The sequence below is a fragment of the Phoxinus phoxinus genome (assembly GCF_949152265.1).
Source record: "Phoxinus phoxinus genome assembly, chromosome: 8".
Classification (NCBI taxonomy): Eukaryota; Metazoa; Chordata; class Actinopteri; order Cypriniformes; family Leuciscidae; genus Phoxinus; species Phoxinus phoxinus.
The window spans coordinates 18,551,964-18,570,718 of record NC_136883.1 but is presented as its reverse complement, the minus strand read 5'-3'; the positions used below and the strand labels follow the sequence as shown (position 1 = coordinate 18,570,718).

Sequence of the window (18,755 nt, the reverse complement as noted above, 5' to 3'; positions counted from 1 at the left end):
GCTCGATGCTTCAGTAAATGTTCCCTGCACGCGCTGTGAGAGTTTGAGTCATTCGCGCGACGTGCGTTTGAAAAGCAAAAAGCACCATGATTTTACTCCAATCTCATTTCATAACGTCATATCGATTGTAAACATTTGAAGTAATATGATAATCAATATGTTTTTCTCTAGTGTAGTGTTACTGAAGTGTTCCTTTTTAACGATGCCTGATATACTATTGTTCTTATTATTTTATTCAGCCCTGTAGGTATATGCCTACAAGGCACAACAAATATGTATATGTGTGTGTGTATTTTGTAAAATTTAAAAAGGAATTTTAACCAGAACAAATCTAAAATGTATTCCCACAATCATGCAGCCCTGGTTTCTCTTGATATCAGCATGTTCACAGGTTTTTTATATATATATTTTTTTTTTAGGTAGTTACCCGTCCTGCTGACTTCAACATGAGCATGAGGAGGTAAAGTGAAAAATCAAACACCTTGGAAATTACAGGTATGCACTATGTTTCAGAAATGGCACAAAGGTGTGTGACTGGTTAAGTCTCTGTCTTTAGTTCAGTGTGTTAAATAATGTGCTTTTTTTGCCATTTGTTGTGTATCTTTGGATTATGTTGTGTTGTAAATAAATTCAAACAATCAAAAAGCCATTCTTTTTTAAATCTCCTCATTCTTTGTGCAAGGTAATGTATTGATAGTGCCTGAGAGCTCCTAATAGGGCCATTATGGGAGGCTCTTTGTCTCTCTCATGTGTGAAACACTCAATATTCATGGTGGTTAACGCCTCCTCGCATAAAGCTTTCTTACACAAGACATGTCATACAAATTTTAAATCAATATATTGTCTTATCTGAATGAGTATTCAGGATGATTTTCACATAGTTTTGGAGCAAATATTCTAGGCTACGTGATACAATTTTCAAAAGCCTTGCAAAGAAATAATCAGTTTGGGTTTCATGACCTCATTTCAGTGACTTTTTTTTTGGTCATTTTCACAAACCACGCATAAATGTTATTAGCTCAAAACTACAAACTTTTACATACATGCTGCTGACATATTATTGTTGCAGAGTTTGTGCTGAATGCAGTGTAATAATACTTTAGTCATGAAAATGTCACAAGTAACCCCACATGGAAAAAACCTATATGAGGATATATGCGCATATATGAAACCTATATGCAGTTTATATGTACATATATGCTGCATATATGCACATATATGAAACATATATGCAGTTTAAATGCACATATATGCTGCATATATGCACATATATGAAACATATATGTAGTTTAAATGCACATATATGCACATATATGAAACATATATGCAGTTTAAATGCACATATATGCTGCATATATACAGTATATATGCACATATATGATAATATATATGCTGCATATATGCGTATATTGCCACATATAGGCAAAATTGAGGTGCATATATGTGCATATACAGGCCATATAGGTCTCCTGTATTGCTTCTTTATATCCACATATAAGCCCTATATGTACATAAGATATGTCTCCTATATAGCTCATGGCAGGATCTGGTCATTTTGTAGCTCTTTGGCAAGATATGACATTTTCTTTTATCAAGGCTATAACTAAGAACTAACTTTTTTTTTTTAAATGCAAAAACTTGTGTAACTTCGCGAACACGTGAAATTGGTATCACATGTAATTGGCATGTTATGGAATTTTATTATGGCAATTAAGTGAGAGGAGATGGAAAGCTATGATGTCCGCACGTTTTGAAACATTTACAAGGTCAATTCTTTCTAAGATAGTGGAAAATAAAAATATATAACATTTTTTTCTCTTCCTAAGTGTACCAATGCTCCATACTCCAACCCAGTAGGTGGCGGAAATGCACCTTTAGTTGGTTTGCCAACCGTCATATAAACAACAGAAGAAGATAGTGGAAAAGAAGGAAATGTATAACAAATTGGTTTGTCGTTTTTTTATTTTGTCAACCAAGCCTTTTTGCCAATTTCAAGTCAACGAGGTACCTTTTGTAACGTACTGGATCCATATCTATTGCTTTTCTTTAATTGCGTCTTATTTCCCTAACGTTATTTATTTATACTGGCAAGCATTTCTCCACTCTGCTGCTACCGATTGGCCGCTACAGCGTCGCGCAGTTGATGACGTCATCCGCATGCGGCCCAGCGCGCTATTTCGCGCCGAAAGAAAGATAGCGGCTGGGAGTAAAATGGCGATTTCAGCGTTGGAGTTCCGTTATGTCCTAACGTACTTGAATGGACTGAGGGTGACGATACAGGGTCCCATAGTATTTTGGCAATCGACTGTGTCCGGAATTTTTCCTGAAAGGACTGAAAAAAACTGAGAAGCTGGTGGAATGGCGAAAAGGCCGCCTTCTAACCTTCTGAAAGACATTATCATCAATCGTAAGTAACGTTATTCCTAATTTTAATTAAAGCGGTCTGTGTGAGAAAACGAACAGTATTTATATCGTGTTTACCTCTTGTACACAACCGTCCAAATGATCTGAGGGCGCGCGCGCTTCCTGGTGTGTGACGCCCGCCCTCAGATCACTTGGACGGTTAAGTTACAAGAGGTAAACACGATATAAATACTGTTCGTTTTCTCACACAAACCGCACGTTTCGTGTCTTAGGCCATCGATGTGTACTTAAGACGGGGAATTGTTTAATTTGTAACTTACTTCTCTGTGTATGCTCTTTGAGGAGGTGACCATAGACCTGCATTATATGACTGACAGACAAATATCAAAATTTAAACTACTGCGGAAACAAAGACACCTACATCTTGGATGCCCTTGAGGTAAGCTAAAACATACCAACATTTAATTTCAAAGTGAACTATCCCTTTAATTTGTTTCATATCTTTATCGTTAATCTGCATTTATACATTAATCTGCATTTATACATAAAAACCTATTAAAGGGCACCTATTATGGAATTTTGAAATTTACCTTTCATGTAGTGTGTAACATAGATCTAAGTGAACAAAAACATCCTGCAAAGTTTGAAATATGAAAGTGCACCGTATATAAAGTTATTGTCTTTCAAAAGTGAGCGTCGACTCTGAGTCATTTTTATGAATCGTTAGAAGACCGAAGCTTTTTCTTTGACTAGTTGACGTCAACTTGTCAAGTTATTTGAATATGATACGCCCACTTATTGCGCTCCAAGGCCAGCAGGGAAATATCATGGCGACGAGACGCTGTGTTCTGAAGTGCAACTCAAAAGACAACTTTTTTCATCTGCCCAAGGAGGAGCATTTGAAGACTAAGTGGCTACAATTCACTATACCACAGAAGTATAGTCCGAGCCTTGTGCTTTGTTCGCGTCATTTTGAAGACGATTGCTTTTTTAAATGCAATCAAACTTGGATTCGCTGATATCTAAGGAAGGTTCAGTTCCAAGTGTATTTGCATCAGCTTCCTCCTCCGTATCACAACCTGTAAGTGTTATTAATAATTTTTGCTTTTATATTTTATGTAGCATGCTTAATAATTATTTTGTTTGTTGTGTAAGCACCGTTTAGCTTCTAGGTCTTCAATGACAATTGTATTGAGATATGTGAAGTGTTCGTCGTTGTTTTCGGAGTTGTCTAAAGAATAGAGTAATACCTCGTAGTAACGTAACTGCATTTTTTTTTTTTTTTTTAACGTTATGTTTATGCATCGGGCTAATGCAAACAAAGACTGATTGTGCTTTTACAATATGAACTCTGGGATATGCTCGCTAACATAACATTAAATTATTTATCTTATTTTTCGTTTTTTACTACAAACTATAAAGCAGTGGACTATAATCATTTTTATAATACAATTTAATTGATAAAAGCATCATTGTACTCCGTTTTAAAAATAAGTATTATCTCTGTAAACACTGCTGGGTCATCTGACCAATCAACGCAGATTAGCGTCGCGCAAAGGAGGGGTTTGAAAAACGAGTCGTTGAACGATTCATTTGGGAGTCGGTGAGCAAATCAGGTAAAAATAAATGCATATTATACGAAAACAAAAGTGTTTTTTGGCATTGCATGCATGTAAAACTGTTGTTGGGGACTCCCTAAACAACATTAGGAACATTTTAAATGTCATAATAGGTGCCCTTTAACTATTGGGAAGCTAAACATAAGAATCAATATGAAACATGAAAAAGTTTCTAAAAGTTGCCAATAAATTAATATTGTGATGTGAAATAATTTTTCAGATTGAAGTTATAAAGGGCTCCGGGGTGTTGCCAGGCAGAAGCGTGGAAAGCCTTGCCACCTCTGCCATGGTGTGGAATCTGCTGCTGGGCACCTTGATTTGGAGACTTTGCTGAAAAGCAACCTGAACGGTACAAAACAACATGTTCCTTATCTCTTCTGTCCTTGTCATGTCAGTCATATTCTCTGGAATAAATTATGTTTGTGTGCCGGCATACCATCACTTTTTTGCTTGGCATTTTTGTATTTCCTTGCACCTCAAGAAAATGTGATGTGTGTATGTAAAAAAACCTCTTGCTTTCTCCACCTTCATTTTACCCCCTTTTATAATAATTTTGAAATATTACTTTAAGGTGGGAAGCCAACCAGAGGGGATGGGGAGCAGCTGGTCGCCCTTGACCAAATTAAAAAGGCAGCCATTATTTGGTGAGTAAATGCATAATGCGTTGAGAAGGGAAAACAAAACTTTTAAGACTTTATAATTTCACCACTTTAACAATAGCCTACTTGTATTAATGTTTATTAGGCATCATTATTGTTACTGTATCTGCTTGGCACCTATAATACTAATTCATCGCTTGCTCACTTCTTGATCCTACCTTTCCTCTTCTAAAGCCACATTTCTGGGATATTGTGCTGTAAGGTGTGTAGTCCTATATTTTGTAGAACATATAGTGTTGCAAATAACCTCATGGCATATTGTTGTCATCTGAAGTGTTCATAAATAATCATTTTCACCCCTCCTTTACCCTTAATCCCCTCTGTCCTTTGTTTGTGCCTTATTTTGTCTATACCGGTAATGATTTGCTTGATTTTAATGCATATCCTATTGCTCTTCGAGTAAACCTAGCAGGAAAATGCGGGTGATGTTTTCAATCAGAGTTTCTTTCAGATTTAGCAGAATCCAATCAGAATCTTCCAATTGACGTGTTTACATGACGCATTTTTTATGATGATCAGCCCTTTATCCAAAATATGTGTCCAATCGCAGCTGTACTGTAAGCACTTTGGGTTCCTGATGAAGCACTATATTATTATTATTATTATTATTATTATACTGTCTTATTATTTTTGTCTTTTCTAGATGCTACATTGAAGAAGTGGCCGGCAGCCAGCCGAGGGCAGATGGGCACATCTATCAATTCGAAGCTCACGGAGCTGAGAAGATCAACAAGATACATTTTTTTTTTCTGTTGTTTTTTTAACTTATTTTTATTCTTGTACTATTTTAAGTAAATAAATCATGTAAATTTCTACATTTTGGGCTTTTATTTATGTTGCCTATTAGCTATGGATTTTCATAATTTTACTAATATAGGTAAACATAGGTGCATATATGCACATAATATACATTAATAATTGTACTAATATATAGGTAAACGTATAGGTGCATATATAGGTGAACATATACATGCATATATGCACACATATATACGTACTATATAGGTACATATATGCACGTATATATGTTCACCTATATGTGCATATATGCACACATATACGTGCATATATGTACTTATAGGTACATATATGCACGTATATATGTACACATATAGGTACATATATGCACGTATATATGTACACATATATGTGCATATATGTGTACATATATATATGCACATATATGTATACATATATGTACATATATGTGCATATATGTACATATAATATAGGAAAACGGCCAATTTTATATATGTCACATATATTAAAAACCTATATCAAAACCTATATTAAAACATATATGTTTATATAGGTTCTTTCCATGTGGGACAGAAATAAGCACAAATGTTAGAGCATGTCAGAACATCTCCAGGACCCAGAAAACACCTCAGACCCCAGAGGGTTAATAAAGCAACAAAACACAGAGGACATCACACACTGCTCTTGACTGAGAACTTTAATAGTAACTTTAATAATAATCAATGTATAATTTATACAGTGAAGTCCATATTTGGCTTTGACTTGCGTGCGGTTCGAGAACGCAACCAAGCCAACTCCTGCACCTCCTTCCCCATGGAACTAGGTAAGTGTGCAGGCACTGTGCAGAACAGTTAGCACCTGTGTTCACTGACATTTTTAACTCTTCTCTTAATCTCTGGAAAGTCCCCATCCTGTGGAAAACATCTAATAATAATAATAATAATAATACATTTTATTTCAAGGCGCCTTTCTCGGCACTCAAGGACACCGTACAAAGATACATAAAACAATCAAAACTAGTATAAGATAAAAAATAAGAAGAAGAACAAGTGAGAGAGGCAGAGCATGTGATCAAATATGATAAGCAGTTTTAAACAGATGTGTTTTTAGTTGCAATTTGAAATGAGCAAATGAATCAATGTTTCTGATGTGCGGTGGTAGTGCGTTCCAGAGACGGGGAGCAGAGCGGCTAAAGGCTCTGCTCCCCATAGTAGTGAGACGGGCAGAGGGGACTGACAGATGTACGGAGGACGATGATCTAAGAGAGCGGGTGGGGGTATGAACCTGGAGAAGATCAGACAGATATGGGGGCGATAGATTGTGGATGGCTTTGAAGGTGAGAAGAAGGATTTTGAATTGAATGCGAAACTGTACCGGGAGCCAGTGAAGCTGTTGGAGAACAGGAGTGATGTGGTGAATGGAGGGTGTTCTTGTTATTATGCGGGCAGCTGAATTCTGGACCAGTTGAAGTTTATGCATTGATTTGTGAGGGAGGCCAAAAAGAAGAGAATTGCAGTAGTCCCAACGTGAAGTGACGAGACTGTGGACAAGGACAGCTGCAGTGTGAGGGGTAAGGGAAGGGCGGAGGCGATTAATGTTGCGTAAATGGAAATATGCAGACCGGGTTATGTTATTGATGTGAGAATGAAAAGATAATGTACCGTCAAGGATGACACCCAGACTCTTAACCTCTTAACAATCTACCATTGTACCTGTGCCAAAACTGCCAAGACCCACAGAGTTAAATGATTTCAGACCAATTGCATTGACATCATTAGTCATGAAGTGCCTGGAACGCCTGGTTAAGCGGTACATTATATCACAAACCCACCATCTTATAGACCCCTTGCAATTTGCTTATCAGTCCTCCAGGGGGGTGGACGATGCAATTCTGACATTAATGCACCTTTTGCATACTCATCTTGAGAAACCAAAGACCCATGCTAAGATCCTATTTGTGGACTTTTCATCTGCTTTTAACACTATGCAACCTAAGATACTTGCAGATATTTTAGCCAGTGAATTCTCTCTCAATACAGGTATTATTTATTGGATCATGGATTTCCTTACTAGTAGAGTCCAGCAGGTTAGAGTGGGTTCATTTCTGTCTGATGTGAAGACAACATACACAGGCTCTCCACAAGGGTGTGTTTTATCTCCTTTATTATTTATTTTATATACAAATTCATGCACTAGCACTTTTCAAAACAGGCACTTTATTAAATATGCAGATGACACAGCTCTTGTGAGTCTGCTACAGGATGGGGAGGTAGATCATGGGCCAGTTTTAGACTCTTTTTTTAGAATGGTGCAATAAGTCATACTTAATTTTAAATACCAATAAGACCAAATAAATGTCCATAGATTTTAGAAAGTCACAGCAAACAATCGATACTTTCATCAATGGGGAGATCATTCAGGTCGTTACAAACTATAAATATCTTGGCATTGTACTGGACAACAAACTTAAATGGGACTCTTGGACTGATCTTCTGCACACTAAAACACAGCAAAGAATGTACTTCTTAAAGAAACTGCTTGTTTTTAATGTCAATAACAAAATGCTTCAGATGTTTTATACTGCTTTTATTGAAAGTGTTTTAACTTGCTGTATCATTTGTTGGTTCGGAAATGCCACACAAGCACAGAAAAACATAATCAGAAAAACAGTCACCACTGCTAGCAAGGTGCTTGGGATAACATTACCAAGCATTGAATACATCTACAAAGACAGAATGTTGAAAAAAGCCAATAACATTGTATGTGATCACACACACCCATTAGCATCCCATTTTAATCTACTACCATCTAGGCGTCGTTTCTACCCACCTCTTATGACCAAGAACAGATCCAAATTTTCTTTTGTACCGCAAGCCATTAAAGCCTTAAATCAATTGAAATAAGCTATCTGTCCGGCTGGCATTGTTAGACCCAAGGGTGTGTAGTGTATTATTATAGTTATTATGTATTTTAGTGTTTTGTAGTGCATTGTATTGTTTGTGTCATATGTTTGTCATGTAGTGCCTTGCGACTGCGCCGCAAACCCAATTGCCCCACAGGGACAATAAAGTTCTTCTACTACTACGTGTTGCACAGCACACTCACCCTCCGCTCTGGGTCGCCTCCCAGGAAAGCCTCCCGAGCCGAGCCCCTGTGTTCCACCTTGCTGCCCCACTCCGGGTACGCCTATGGTCCCTTTGGTCCCCAAGATAGGTTTGTAGCGATCGACCTGAAGGACGCGTACTTTCATGTCTCGATTCCTCCTCGACACAGGCCGTTTCTGCCCTTTGCGTTCAAGGGTCGAGCATATCAGTACAAGGTCCTGCCCTTCGGGCTGTCCCTATCTCCCCGTGTCTTCACGAAAGTCACGGAGGGGCCCCTTGTTCCCATGAGAGAACAGGGCGTTCGCTTCCTCAACTATTTTGACAACTGGCACACTCTCGAGATCAGTTATGCGAACACAGTGACCTTGGTGCTCAGGCACCTCAAAGAGCAAACTCGCACCCGTGCAGAGGATCTCTTTTCTCGGTATGGAGTTGGATTCGGTCGCACAGAGCAGCGCGCTCAGTCAGTGCTGAACTGCTCGAACACATTCAAAGGCAGGATGGCGGTCCCAGTGAAATTATTTCAGAGGCTCCTGGGGCATATGGCAGCGGCAGCAGCGGTAACCCCGCTCGGGCTGCTTCATATGAGACCGCTTCAGCACTGGTTTCACGGCCGAGTCCCGATATGGGCGTGGCATTACGGCACTCACCGGGCGGCAATCACACTGGCGTGCCCCCAGACCTTCAGCCCGTGGTCAGATCCCTCGTTCCTGCGGGCAGGAGTGCCCTTGGAACAGGTGTCCAGGCATGCTGTGGTATTCACAGATGCCTCTGCCACCGGCTGGGGTGCAACGTACAATGGGGATGCAGTGTCAGGGGTGTGGACGGCTCCCCAACTGCATTGGCATATTAACTGCCTCAAGTTACTATCAGTATATCTTGCTCTGAGCCGCCTAAAGAGGCTGCTACAGGGTAGAGACGTGCTGGTCTGTACGGTCAACACTGCGACCGTTGGGTACATCAACGACAAGGTGGTCTACGCTCCCGTCACATGTCGCAACTCTGAGGTCGCTTCGAGCCATGCATGTCCCCGGTGTGCTCAATCGTGTGGCCGACGAGCTATCACGAGCTGTGCTCGGCACGGACGCACTGGCACACATCTGGCCCCGGGGCCTCCGCAAATATGCATTTCCCTCAGTAATCCTACTTGCACAGACCTTGTGCAAAGTCAGGGAGGACGAGGAGCAGGTCCTTCTGGCGGCTCCCTACTGGCCCACCCAGACTTGGTTCCTTGTTACAGTCCCTCCCTGGCCCATTTCTCTGAGGAAGGATCTTATCTCTGAGGAAGGAGCACCCTATGGCACCCGCGTCCAGAACTCTGGAAACTCGCGGTGGTTCTAGGTGACTTACCCCCAGAGGTACTTAACACCATCACTTCTGCAAGGGCACCGTTCACAAGACTGTGTATGCCTTGAAGTGGAACCCGTTCGTTGAGTGGTGCTCTTCTCGCCGAGAAGACCCCCGAAGATGTTCGATAGGGTCCGTGCTTTCCTTCTTGCAGCAAGGGTTGGAGTGAAGGCTGTCTCCCTCCACCCTCAAAGTACATGCTGCCGCTATTTCAGCTTATCACGACCACGTAGATGGCAAAACAGTTGGAAAGCACGACCTGGTTGTCAGGTTCCTTAGCGGGGCGAGACAATTAAATCCTCCTCGACCCCCCTCCATACCTTCTTGGGACCTTTCCCTGGTGCTTTGAACACTTCAGGATGCTCCCTTTGAGCCGTTGCAATCAGCAGACTTAACCTGTTAGCCTTCAGCGCCACTTTTGAAAAATCCCCAGAAATTGCATTCTCAACCGAAAACAGATTCAGTTCATTGACGCTTTGTACTAAAAGCACAAGCATGATCTCATTTGAAAGCTGACACCTGGCACTTTATTGGAAATGTAGAATGAATTATTGTCATAATGAAAAAAAAAATTATGAATAGCTTCAAAGTTGTGTAAGTATTTTTATGAAACATCTTCATGAAAATTAAATTGAAGTTGGCCCGTCAGCACTCTAGAAATGCACTCCAGCTAAAGACACATGTCTGACCATGTTATATTTAAAATTTGAAGGTGATAAGTCTAAAACTCTGTATTTTGTTAAATGTTTTTCAAGATCATCTCAAATGACTTTATTTTGAATTGACTCTAAAATGCAAACTTGTGTTTATTGTCATCTATTAGCATCTATTCAGTCTATTGTCTCTGTTGTTTTGTGGTGCAAACGAGACCCATTCAGTGACAGTCTCTCCTGCTCACATTTACACCTCTCCAGCCTGCTTATGGCCATAAATATGCTTTTCTTTTGTCTCCATTATAATGCCTAACGACTGGCTATTCACGGTTTTTCACCCCCTAATTTCTTTCATAATCTTCACTTCACATTTGAAACTGTATCAAATGCCTTTCTTAAATAAAGAAATATTTCAGTAAGCATTCCGATTTAGAAAAAAATCATAAAAAATAACAGCTAGATGGCAGGTGCAACTAGAGAGCTAGCTAGCATGTTAGCTTAGCACACCATCAATACACGACAATTTATGAGATTAAAACCATGTGTGTGCTCCAAACTTACTTTATAGCGCAAGTCGAGTGTTTTAAATAATCTTCTATGATCTTATTTGGCTTCAGAAAAGAAAATCAGACAGAACATATATTATGTTATCGTATTCTGCACAATGCTAAAGTCTATATCGATTAGCATTACATTATAAATATAATCTATTATTATAAAAATACCTGACATGACTCGAAGAACACAGGTAAATCAAATATCATTGCAATCATGTTTATTGTCTTCAAAACATCTTTATCTGCATGTTACAGCGATCTCTGATAGCGTTGTTTATGTGAGTGACGTCCTGGAAGGTCACAGGTTATGGTTCTTCTTCGTGAGTGCACTGTGCACCATATTTGGAAAAATTCTGTGCATAGATCGCCCTCAGGCTGCTGGATGGATTGAAAACACAGTACATCAGAGTATCCAGCGCTCTTTATGTTTAGATCGACGCATTTGGATATAAATTCAATAAATATTATTCCTGTCTATAGAAATATTATGTAAACCTATGAGAATCTATCAATATTTCTCCAAATCTGCACATTTTTGAGCCAAAAGCCCTGAGGGACGTTGTTTTGTCACGCGTTCTCATGACAACACGGGAGTTTTTTTTGAATGGACGCGGCTGATGCTCATAATTCATATTAAAGGTATCGACTCATTTTTTCAATACATAAATCTTGACACAAATTAAGACATAACTGTCACTATAAGTTTCTCAGAATACAATAGTGGTCAAATACTGAAACGTGAGACTTATATATTTTTAATGATGTATAGTTTGTCAAGGTAATAACATTAAATCTGATAGTAACTTTGAACTATATAAAAAAAAAAACGCTTCAGTGCGTCCTCGCTCTGGTGAAGGCTAACAGGTTAAAGGGCACCTATTATGCAAAATTCACTTTTACATGGTGTTTGAACATAAATGTGTGTTGGCAGTGTGTGTACACAACCACCCTATAATGATAAAAATCCAACCAGTGTTTTCTTTAAATCCCCATGAATCATAAGCACTGTCTCAGAATGAGCTGTTCTCAGAATCAATGCAATGTGACATAGAATTGCACGAGCCCTGTCCACGACATTTGATTGACACTGCAGTTTGAGCATAGACCCGCCCTGAGTGAGCTGGACACAGTCCACCATTGTTTCGACGCTGGAGCAGCTGTAGAATGTCTCCGAAAGCGATTGAGCGATTGTTTTGTTTTTTGGATGTTAGAATAAATATTGCAGTCTTCATTTACTCTCGTTGTTACTCGAGGATTGATCAGTACAACTACTCTCCTTATCCAGTTTACAGTCTCCGGAGCGACAGGACTAACGTTACTGATCACGGCAGAAATAAAAATGAGAGCGAGCACTGTATGACAGCTCGAGCTCATCGAGTCGTTTACAGATATACAGTTTAGCAGTTTATAAAGCACCCACTGAAAAGGTGTGTATATATTTGTTTCCTGTTAGTTGTAACAAGTGTTTTTCGCTGTGTAACGTTATGTTCCATTATAATGAAAGGAAGAGAGAGAGAGTTTATGGATAAGACTTAATGCGCACGTCTTATACTGTTTATTCTTACAGTGATTTTTTGCAGTAAAACTAACGCTTCATCTTTAGTGTAATGTACAATAAACTTAATTGAACTCATCAGTATATTTTAGTCATCATTCAGATGGGGTCTACTACAGCAGGCTTGTATTAATAGTGGAGCAGATGGCATATAAGTTATAAACGTAGTAAAAATAAACATACCTGTTCTATCTCTATTCAGCATATATTCTCTAACTCTGTTGGCATTATTGTCCGACACGAACACCATTACTGTGAGTTTCTGTTTTGATATTATCATCTTTCTGTGAGATGAGATTGTCCTGGCTCTGAGTGTGAGCTGGTTAGGCTCCGCCCCCTGTGCGTGGAACCGCATCTCATTCCCTTTTAAAGCATACACACTAAAACGGTGCGTTTTTCTCAGCCCCCAAAAAATTACAATTTAAACATGCTGTAAAAAATTATCTGTGGGGTGTTTTGAGCTAAAACTTCACATACACACTCTGGGGACATCAGATACTTATTTTACATCTTGTGAAAAGGGGCATAATAGGTGCCCTTTAAAGCTTCTCTCCATGAAGACTTTGCTGATGGTTGCACTGGCCTCTGTAAAGAGGGTAGGGGACCTGCAGGCATTTTCGTTCGACGAATCGTGCCTAGAGTTCGGGCCAGGTGACAAGCATGTTGTACTGAGACCCCGGCCTGGCTATGTGCCCAAGGTTCCTACTACTCCCTTAAGGGACCAGGTAGTGAACCTGCAAGCGCTGCCCCTGGAGGAGGCAGACCCAGCGCTGGCTTTGCTCTGTCCCATTCGCGCTCTGCGTATGTATGTGGACAGATCAAAGCGTCAGGACCTAAGACCAGCTCTTTGTCTGTTATGGAGGCCAGCAGAAGGGAAAGGCTGTCTCCAAGCAGAGGATATCCCACTGGATAGTGGATGCCATTGCCTTGGCTTACCAAGCTCAAGGTGTGCCCTTCCCCCTCGGGTTGCATGCACACTCCACGAGAGGCGTTGCATCCTCCTGGGCACTGGCACGTGGCTCCTCGCTAACAGATATCTGTAGAGCTGCGGGCTGGGCGACACCTAACATGTTTGCTAGATACTATAGCCTACGTGTAGAGCCGGTCTCCTCCCGTGTTCTCACCCTAGACGGGTAGAAGCACAGAGAGGCCCGGCGCTGGCGGCTTGCTGCACCCTTCTGTGCACCCTTATTCTCCAGTGTGAAAATCCTGTGAGTCCTCCAAACACCCTCAATGATTGCATGCCAATGTTTGTTTTAAGTTTCACTCTCTAGCTAGATTCCTATTCGTCGGGTTCGACGCAGCGTCTCCGTTCCCTTCCTCAGGGAACGAGGGTTACCATATATAACCGAGACGTTTTCATCTGTTCATATTATTTCCCTTATTTACTAATTACATTCACCTTTTGGTCATTTGTTTCCTCATTATTTCCCCATATAATTAAACCCTTAGTTTCCTCCGTTCTTTATTCCGTGTCATCAGTGTTGTACCTGGTTGTGGATTCTATCTCCTGAGTTCCCTTTCGAGAGAACGCGCGCTGCGTCGAGAATCGACACATTGGGGAACAACTTCAGTGTGATGCGTCTGAAGCCTGTATGGAACTAGTCCAATCTCGCTTGGTGTTGCGTCATTACGTCACTCGTGATGTCGCATGTGATGGTGATGCGGAAGCTATAAAAGGACGCCGGATCACAACAGTCGTCTTCAGCAAGCGTTCTGTGTGACTTCGGCCTTCGGCCTTCGACTTCGGAAGACGGCTTCGGCCCTTTCTCAGCATTCAGCAGCCAGCTCCATTGGGCCCGTGCATGGGTCGGAAGCCGGCTCTACGGCTTCTTCTGCCCATGATGAGGACCCGATGTTCGAATTATCTGGCTCCAAGGAGTTAGACAGTTTGAGCATCGAGGCAGGAGAATGTGATGATTCGCCACACCATTCTCCTGCCTTTGAGGAGCTGCTGGAGGTTGTGACCAGGGTAGAGGCCAAATTAAACATTGATTGGCCAGCAGAGAAGCAGGAAGCATCAAAAAAGCAAGTTAGATTAACGCTTCCTGCGTTCCTATTGCTTCCTACCAGGCCTATCTCCTCAAAGAGGACAGCGGGGAGGTCGCTCGCGACGATATTACGGAACTTCGTCGAGCTGTTGACTTGTCTCTCCGTGCTACTAAAGAGACGGCCCGTGCCATCGGCCATTTTATGGTAGCATTAGTATATAAGGAGAGACACCTGTGGCTGAACCTGAATTTAAAAATGTAATTTGCATGACTGGATTCCGTGATTTACTCTGCAAACGGGACATACCTTTGTCTGCACGGATGGATGGTGTTCTATGTTTCCTCCTTTTGCTGCCACATTGCGTCCACATTTTTCGCAAATTGGATATCTATCCTCGAGGACAACCACACGTTTTTCCTACATCTAAAGTATACTGGCCATGGTTCGCTTCATAAGAATTCGATGGCGTTTCACTTTCAGCTGGGTCTGCATCTCCTTTTTTGCGCGTTTGTTCTCCCCATAGGCGGTTCTCCCGCCCTTCAATCAATACAGTAGTTTTCGGAGCGCGATTTTTTTTTCCCCCTTGTAAATTATTATTTTATTTATTTTTTACTCAGTAATGGATATGATTTAAAAATGGAGCGAAGTACAATACTTCAAACAAAACGTACTTAAGTAAAAGTAAAATTACAGACTTTAAAAACTACTTAAAAAAGTAGACGTACCAAAAAAAACTACTCAATTACAGTAACGCGAGTAAATGTAATCTGTTACTTTCCACCTCTGGCTAGCAGTGCAACTACTGAGGATGTTATCAAATTTATAAAACACATCCGTACATCTGTGTACTAATGGTGCTGTTGAAATATTTCACCGTGTACTGAAAGGTTGCATCCAGACAGCAATTCAACACTCACATCCATGGAACAGAGCTGTCACAGAGTGACTCCAGGTCTACCGGGCAACCCCTCACGCTACTATGGGTGTGTCACCATACAAGCTCTTATATGGGAGGAAGATGCGAACCAAGCTTAACATCCTGGCTTTACATGGGGAGGGCAAACGTGATCTTGCTGCTGTCCGTGAAAATTTGAAAAAGAAACAGGACAAAACGAAAATATACACTGATCACAAACGCGGTGCTCGCAATCCTCTCTTTGGTGTGGGAGGGATAGTGAGAATAAGGCTTCCTCGGGCAACCCCAAAAGGTCATCCTAGATTTTGTGCTCCTGTAAGAGTAGAGAAGAGAGTGGGACCCAACACATTCTTGCTCAGTGTTGGGAAAAAGTGGAATGCTGCTCACCCACCTGGCTTATTCGGATTGACTGACTGTGCCAGTAACACATTACAGCAAACAAAACACTACACACAGTTCTGTGAAAGTCTCGCGTATGAGACGTAAGCCGGTTTGGCACAAGGACAATGAGATACACGAAACAGGACTGTTTTACATCCAAGTTGCACAAGTGTAGTTCTCATTCAAAAAAAAAAAAAAACTGTTCTGAATGAGTTAACCACTCCTTTGTTTACAAAAGGGTTTGAATTAACAGTAAAGGAAGGTTATTAAATATGTTCAAATGTCAATTGACTGCTTTTGCTGACCATTCATGTAGTATGTCATGAGTTATTAGGTAACAGTTTTATGTCACTGTTTTATATACATTGAATATAATGTACAGACTGTTACTGAATAGTTGTCTAGGTTGTCACAACTACTTTATTCAGAGTACATGTTTCCTTCTGGTTGAGTTAAGAAGAATGTTTTTACAAAGAGGGGAAATTATGTGTTATGTACTGTAATTCCTAATACTACCTCCAGAGGCGCTGTGTTGTAAGAGGATGGAGGAGTGGGTGAAACAGAAGAAGAAGAAGGTGCTTAGAGTAAAACATGTGAAGGTCTTTGAAGATATACGGTGTCGTACTTATTACTCACAAGATCTAATACCGCGGCACGGTTCGAGTGCAACCGAACTCAGACCATCTCCTCCAGGTAGTCTCGGGTTTGGTACCCCAGTGCGCACCCGGGTCCGCATGACAGCGTTCACATTAGTGATTTTTCATGCGAACCGTGCCCCGTTCCGAACTAAACTGTTAGTGTTTCACCCTTTAGGGAAACCAGTACTGACCGAAAACAATAGTCCATGTGGTGTGAGAGTGTGACAACTGTTTGCAATGTGCCCAACCTGATGCTTACAGTGTAATAATCAGAATTGGATGAATGCATTTAACACACAACATGGTAAACTCTTGTGACAACAAGGTAGAATAATACAGTTTATTACCACAACAGGCATGGCGACATAACTGTTGTCAAATAGTGTAATCTTTAATCATCACTTTGGGTTATGCTGATCTATATCATCCCTTTGGATTATGCTGTTAACTCCTTTGTGATTATGATTTGTCTTTAGTATTTGTCTGTTGTTGGGTTGCTATATAAAATTCAACTTCACATTCAAGTAGAATTATTACATAATATATATAAAAAATAAAAGATATATATATATATTAGTATATGTATTAATATATTATTAAGTTCAATTATTATTACTTGTAGTATTAGTAGTAGTAATAACAGTAATTTGGGCAAAATTGTACAACAAGGCTGGTCATGCAAGTGCAACTTTGGCAGCCTCCATCAGGGGGCGTGCTCTATGCAAAATTAAAAGCTTGTTTCTCAAAAGCAGGGGTTTTTTTTCCAGGGCAAGACTCACTTAGGCCAGTGTTTCCCAACCACAGTGGAAAATGATAAAATTCCAAAAAATAAGTAAAAATAAATGCTACAAATTAGAATATATCATCACACTGACGGGCCGGAACGGGCCTATATTTCGTCATTGTTTTATCAAATTAATGCTATTGATTATCCTTTAGGTCTGTATGTGTTTTTTTGTGTGTGTTTTTACAAATATTTAACCAAAAAAGAAAAGCATTTGTAAAACATGGTAATTACATTAAAATTATGTAAACAGATTCTATAATAATTCTGTACGTACTGTTGCGTTTAAAGCACAAAATATATCATGATATTAAATTAGGCCTAGACACAAAGCCTTATTTTAGACAGTATACTTAACTTTATGGTTCATTTATAGAAATCCACACAAATATTTTCTGTTAACAACTTTCTGTATCGTTTTAGGAGTGACACAATCCCCAACAGCTGTGCTGTTTGCAAAGAAATGTCGCACACAGCTCAGTAAAGCCGGGTTCATACTGTACGGTTTTAGCCACGATTTGGCCGTCTGAGATAAATTTATCAAATCCTAAAAGATTCCTTTGATCCTATGCTAAATATAGTCCCGCTGATGTAAATGCTAGCCGGTTAGCCGTCACTTCACCTCAGCAAATTCCAGCTGCTAAACTTGCCATCTCTGCCGTGTTTGTGCTTTTTTTCGGGATTATTTAATATAACGTTAATTTAATACACCCATTACTTCGCCCACGGCTTTGGATTCCACCGTTGTCGTCGAGTATCGTTCGAGAGAACAACCAGCGCTGTATTCCAGTGGTTCTCCTCTGTGAACATGCACTAATAGATGTCTGACAATTTCGTTGCTTTTTGAAGTTTTCAGATTTAAAAACGTCTATAGATATAAAGGCTACACTCGTTCTGCGGTGCCGTTGCTCTGGGACAGATTATAACATATGTTCCGTCAGATGTAATCCTGCAGGTGTCTGTGTTTCTCCGTCCATAATAAATGCACATCCTTGAATGAGCGCGGATCTCTAGCGCATTTACTTGAACTTCATAGGTAATATATCTATGTTTTGACCCATTTGAGAATTGAGATGCGGCCAAAATCAGAATTTAAAATGGACTGAATAATACAGCTCTCTACGAACTTGATGAGCGATGCCGCGCTGACGGACCATAGACTGTAATAAAGAGTGACTGACATGTTTGCACATAATCACGGTCACACACACACACACACTCTCGGAGTAATATTGTAAAGTTACTGCATAATACATTTTCAACTAGCAGAACAGCTGTACATAACGTAATCACGATACACAGTCTCACTTGTAGCAATGTCTTTTAACTATTATAATATTTCGAAGGGCAAAAACAGGACCTTTTTAATTGGCATTCTGATTTTAATCATCAACTGTCCGTGTCACTTTAGCGCGAGCCCCTGTGCA

General features: G+C 40.3%; 1 long non-coding RNA gene across 2 annotated transcripts; it reads left to right on the top strand.

The window, feature by feature from the left end:
* Positions 1 to 1,408: 1,408 nt before the first annotated feature.
* On the top strand, positions 1,409 to 5,377 carry LOC307002814. 2 transcript variants are annotated; one of them, XR_013798542.1, is made up of 5 exons: positions 1,409 to 2,407; positions 2,707 to 2,803; positions 4,204 to 4,332; positions 4,555 to 5,199; positions 5,286 to 5,377. It is a non-coding gene; the product is annotated as an uncharacterized lncRNA (long non-coding RNA). The 2 variants fall into 2 exon arrangements; XR_013798543.1 differs by having other exon boundaries at positions 4,555 to 5,370.
* The last annotated feature ends 13,378 nt before the right edge of the window (positions 5,378 to 18,755 follow it).